Here is a 6575-nt window from a genome sequence, read left to right on the forward strand (position 1 = left end):
TCTTTGGACCTTCAATTCCAATGACAACTAGGAAAATAATGGCTCATTAGAAAGCTTACAAATGATAGAAAAACATCAAGTGTAAAAAAGAACAAAATATTTCAGTTCATTTTTACTAGGCAAAGCGTGTACAGTTGCCTATGATTTTCGTTAAAAATTCGATTCTGCTCTTTGGACCTTCAATTCCAGTCAGAACATGACAAATAATGGCTCGTTATAAAGCTTACAGATCATAGAACAATATCAATTGTAAAAAGGAACATAATATTTCAGGTCATTTTTACGAAAGCAAAGCGTGTACAACTGCCTATGCTTTTCGTTAATAATTCGGTTTTCTCTTTGGATCTTCAATTCCCGTCAGAACAAGGAAAATAATGGCACATTAGAAATCTCAAAAATCATTGAAAAATATCAAGTGTAAAAAGGAACAAAATATTTCAGTTTATTTTTACGAACGTAAAGCGTCTACAGCTGCCTATGCTTTTCGTTAAAAATTCGGTTTTGCTCTTTAGACCTTCAATTCCCGTCAGAACTAGACCAATAATGGATCATTAAAAAGCTTAAATATCATAGAACAATATCAAGTGTAAAATTGAAAAAACTATTTCAGTTCATTTTTAGGAAAGTAAAGCATATACAGTTGCCTATCCTTTTTATTAAAAATTCGGTTTTGCTCTTTGGACCTTCTATTCCCGTCAGAACTAGACAAATAATGGCTCGTTAAAAAAATTTACATATCATAGACCAAAATCAAGTGTAAAAATCAACAAAATATTTTAGGTTAATTTTGCGAAAACAAATTGTGTAAAACTGCCAATGCTTTTCGTTAAAAATTTCGGTTTTTCTCTTTGGACTTTCAATTCCAGTCCGAACTAGACAAATAATGGCTATCATAGAACAATGTCAAGTGTAAAAAGGAACAAAATATTTTAGGTTAATTTAAGAAACCAAAGCGTGTACAACTGCCTATGCTTTTCGTTAAAAATTGGGTTTTGCTCTTTTGACCTTCAATTCCAATCAGAACTAGGAAAATAATGGTTCATTAGAAATCTTACAAATCATTTAAAAATATGAAGTGTAAAAAAGAACAAAATATTTCAGTTCATTTTTACAAACGCAAAGCGTGTACAAACTGCCTATGCTTTTCGGTAAAGATTCGGTTTTGCTCTTTGAACCTTCAATTCCAGTCAGAACTAGAAAAATAATGGCTCGTTTGAAAAATTACATATCATATAAAAATATCAAGTGTAAAAAGGAACAAAATATTTCAGTTCATTTTTACGAACGCAAAGCGTGTACAACTGCCTACGCTTTTGGTTAAAAATTTGGTTTTGCTCTTTGGACCTTCAATTCCAGTCAGAACTAGGCAAATAATTGCTCGTTAGAAATATTACATATCATAGAACAATATCAAGTGTAAAAAGGAACAATGTATTTCAGTTTATTTTTAGGGAAGCCGAGCGTGTATAACTGCCTATCATTTTCGTTAAACATTCGGTTTTGCTCTTTTGACCTTCAATTCCAGTCAGAACTAGACAAAAAATGGCTCATTATAAAGCTTACATATCATAGAAAAATATTAAGTGTAAAAAGGAACAAAGTATTTCAGGTTAATTTTACTAAGCGTGTACAACTGCTATTCTTTTCGTTAATAATTCGGTATTGCTCTTTGGACCTTAAATTCCCGTCAAAACTAGGAAAATAATGGCTCATTAGAAAGCTCACAAATCATTGAAAAATATCAAGTGTAAAAAGGAACAAAATATTTTAGTTCAGTTTTACGAACGCAAACCGTGTACAACTGCCTATGCTTTTCGTTAAAAATTCGGTTTTGCTCTTTAGACCTTCAATTCCAGTCAGAACTAGACAAATAATGGCCCATTAAAAATCTTAGATATCATAGAACAATATAAAGTGTAAAAATCAAAAAACTATTTCAGTTCATTTGTAGGAAAGTAAAGCATATACAGCTGCCTATCCTTGTCATTAAAAATTCGGTTTTGCTCTTTGGACCTTCAATTCCCGTCAGAACTAGACAAATAATGGCTCGTTAAAAAAATTACATACCATAGACCAAAATCAAGTGTAAAAAGGAACAAAATATTTTAGGTTAATTTTGCGAAAGCAAAATGTGTAAAACTGCCAATGCTTTTCATTAAAATTTCGGTTTTTTCTCTTTGGACTTTGAATTCCAGTCAGAACTAGACAAATAATGGCTCCTTAGAAAAATTACATATCATAGAACAATATCAAGTGTAAAAAGGAACAAAATATTTCAGGTTAATTTAAGAAACCAAAGCGTGTACAACTGCCTATGCTTTTCGTTAAAAATTGGGTTTTGCTCTTTTGACCTTCAATTCCAATCAGAACTAGGAAAATAATGGTTCATTAGAAATCTTACAAATCATTTAAAAATATGAAGTGTAAAAAAGAACAAAATATTTCAGTTCATTTTTACAAACGCAAAGCGTGTACAACTGCCTATGCTTTTCGGGAAAGATTCGGTTTTGCTCTTTGAACCTTCAATTCCAGTCAGAACTAGAAAAATAATGGCTCGTTTGAAAAATTACATATCATATAAAAATATCAAGTGTAAAAAGGAACAAAATATTTCAGTTCATTTTTACGAACGCAAAGCGTGTACAACTGCCTATGCTTTTGGTTAAAAACTCGGTTTTGCTCTTTGGACCTTCAATTCCAGTCAGAACTACAGGCAAATAATTGCTCGTTAGAAATCTTACATATCATAGAACAATATCAAGTGTAAAAAGGAACAATATATTTCAGTTTATTTTTAGGGAAGCCGAGCGTGTATAACTACCTATCATTTTCGTTAAACATTCGGTTTTGCTCTTTTGACCTTCAATTCCAGTCAGAACTAGACAAATAATGGCTCATTATAAAGCTTACATATCATAGAAAAATATTAAGTGTAAAAAGGAACAAAGTATTTCAGGTTAATTTTACTAAGCGTGTACAACTGCTATGCTTTTCGTTAATAATTCGGTATTGCTCTTTGGACCTTCAATTCCCGTCAAAACTAGGAAAATAATGGCTCATTAGAAAGCTCACAAATCATTGAAAAATATCAAGTGTAAAAAGTAACAAAATATTTTAGTTCATTTTTATGAACGCAAACCGTGTACAACTACCTATGCTTTTCGTTAAAAATTCGGTTTTGCTCTTTAGACCTTCAATTCCCGTCAGAACTATACAAATAATGGCCCATTAAAAATCTTAGATATCATAGAACAATATCAAGTGTAAAAATCAAAAAACTATTTCAGTTCATTTGTAGGAAAGTAAAGCATATACAGCTGCCTATCCTTGTCATTAAAAATTCGGTTTTGCTCTTTGGACCTTCAATTCCCGTCAGAACTAGACAAATAATGGCTCGTTAAAAAAATTACATATCATAGACCAAAATCAAGTGTAAAAAGGAACAAAATATTTTGGGTTAATTTTGCGAAAGCAATAAAACTGCCAATGCTTTTCACTAAAATTTCGGTTTTTTCTCTTTGGGCTTTGAATTCCAGTCAGAACTAGACAAATAATGGCTCCTTAGAAAAATTACATATCATAGAACAATATCAAGTGTAAAAAGGAATAAAATATTTCAGGTTAATTTACGAAAGCAAAGCGTGTACAACTGCCTATGCTTTTCGTTAAAAATTAGGTTTTGCTCTTTTGACCTTCAATTCCAATCAAAACTAGGAAAATAATGGTTCATTAGAAATCTTACAAATCATTTAAAAATATGAAGTGTAAAAAAGAAAAAAATATTTCAGTTCATTTTTACAAACGAAAAGCGTGTACAACTGCCTATGCTTTTCGGTAAAGATTCGGTTTTGCTCTTTTAACCTTCAATTCTAGTCAGAACTAGAAAAATAATGGCTCGTTTGAAAAATTACGTATCATATAAAAATATCAAGTGTAAAAAGGAACAAAATATTTCAGTTCATTTTTACGAACGCAAAGCGTGTACAACTGCCTATGCTATTGGTTAAAAATTCGGTTTTGCTCTTTGGACCTTCAATTCCAGTCAGAACTAGGCAAATAATTGCTCGTTAGAAATCTTACATATCATAGAACAATATCAAGTGTAAAAAGGAACAATATATTTTAGTTTATTATTAGGAAAGCCGAGCGTGTATAACTGCCTATCATTTTCGTTAAACATTCGGTTTTGCTCTTTTGACCTTCAATTCCAGTCAGAACTAGACAAATAATGGCTCGTTAGAAAGATTACATATCATAGAACAATACCAAGTGTAGAAAGGAACAAAATACTTCAGTTTAATTTTACGAAAGCAAAGCGTGTACAATTGCTTATACTTTTCGTTAAAAATTCGGTTTTGCTCTTTTGACCTTCAATTCCAATCAGAACTAGGCAAATAATGGCTCATTAGAAAGCTTACAAATCATAGAAAAACATCAAGTGTAAAAAAGAACAAAATATTTCAGTTCATTTTTACGAAGGCAAAGCAGGTACATCTGCCTATGCTTATCGTTAAAAATTCGGTTTTGCTCTTTGGCCCTTCAATTCCAGTCATAACTAGACAAATAATGGCTCATTAGAAAGTTTAGATATCATAGAACAATATCAAGTGTAAAATTGAAAAAAATATTTCAGTTCATTTTTACGAACGCAAAGCGTGTACTAATGTCTATGCTTTTCGTTAAAAATTCGGTTTTGCTCTTTGGGCCTTCAATTCCAATCAGAACAAGGAAAATAATTGCTCGTTAGAAATCTTACAAATCATAGAACAATATCAAGTGTAAAAAGGAACAAAATATTTCAGTTCATTTTTAGGGAAGCAAAGCGTGTGCAACTGCCTATGCTTTTCGTTAAAAATTCGGTTTTGCTCTTTAGACTTTCAATTCCAGTCAGAACTAGACAAATATTGGCTCGTTAGAAAGATAACATATCATAGAACAATATCAAGTGTAAAAAGAAACAAAACATTTCAGTTTAATATCACGAAAGAAAAACGTGTATTGCCTATGTTTTTCGTTAAAAATTCGGTTTTGCTCTTTGGACCTTCAATTCCAGTCAGAACATGACTAATAATGGCTCATTATAAAGCTTACAGATCATAGAACAATATCAAGTGTAAAAAGGAACATAATATTTCAGGTCATATTCACGAAAGCAAAGCGTGTACAGCTGCCTATGATTTTCGTTAAAAATTCGGTTTTGCTCTTTGGACCTTCAATTCCAGTCAGAACTAGACAAATAATGGCTCGTTAGAAAGATTACATATCATAGAACAATACCAAGTGTATAAAGGAACAAAATACTTCTGGTTAATTTTACGAAAGCAAAGCGTGTACAATTGCTTATGCTTTTCGTTAAAAATTCGGTTTTGCTCTTTTGATCTTCAATTCCAATCAGAACTAGGCAAATAATGGCTCATTAGAAAGGTTACAAATCATAGAAAAACATCAAGTGTAAAAAAGAACAAAATATTTCAGTTCATTTTTACGAAGGCAAAGCGTGTACATTTGCCTATGCTTATCGTTAAAAATTCGGTTTTGCTCTTTGGCCCTTCAATTCCAGTCATAACTAGACAAATAATGGCTCATTAGAAAGTTTAGATATCATAGAACAATATCAAGTGTAAAATTGAAAAAAATATTTCAGTTCATTTTTACGAATGCAAAGCGTGTACTAATGTCTATGCTTTTCGTTAAAAATTCGGTTTTGCTCTTTGGACCTTCAATTCCAGTCAGAACAAGGAAAATAATTTCGCGTTAGAAATCTTACAAATTATAGAACAATATCAAGTGTAAAAAGGAACAAAAAATTTCTGTTCATTTTTAGGGAAACAAAGCGTGTGCAACTGCCTATGCTTTTCGTTAAAAATTCGGTTTTGCTCTTAGACTTTCAATTCCAGTCAGAACTAGACAAATATTGGCTCGTTATAAAGATAACATATCATATAACAATATCAAGTGTAAAAAGGAACAAAACAATTCAGTTTAATATCACGAAAGAAAAACGCGTACAACTGCCTATGCTTTTCGTTAAAAATTCGATTTTGCTCTTTGGACCTTCAATTCCAGTCAGAACATGAAAAATAATGGCTCGTTATAAAGCTTACAGATCATAGAACAATATCAAGTGTAAAGAGGAACATAATATTTCAGGACATTTTTACGAAAGCAAAGCGTGTACAACTGCCTATGCTTTTCGTTAATAATTCGGTTTTGCTCTTTGGACCTTCAATTCCCGTCAGAACTAGGAAAATAATAGCTCATTAGAAATCTCACAAATCATTGAAAAACATCAATTGTAAAAAGGAACAAAATATTTTAGTTCATTTTTACGAACGCAAAGCGTGTACAGCTGCCTATGATTTTCGTTAAAAATTCGGTTTTGCTCTTTGGACCTTCAATTCCAGTCAGAACTAGACAAATAATGGCTCGTTAGAAAGATTACATATCATAGAACAATACCAAGTGTAGAAAGGAACAAAATACTTCAGGTTAATTTTACGAAACCAAAGCGTGTACAACTGCTTATGCTTTTCGTTAAAAATTCGGTTTTTCTCTTTTGATCTTCAATTCCAATC

Source organism: Papaver somniferum, unplaced genomic scaffold, assembly GCF_003573695.1.
Source record: "Papaver somniferum cultivar HN1 unplaced genomic scaffold, ASM357369v1 unplaced-scaffold_61, whole genome shotgun sequence".
Taxonomy (NCBI): domain Eukaryota; kingdom Viridiplantae; phylum Streptophyta; class Magnoliopsida; order Ranunculales; family Papaveraceae; genus Papaver; species Papaver somniferum.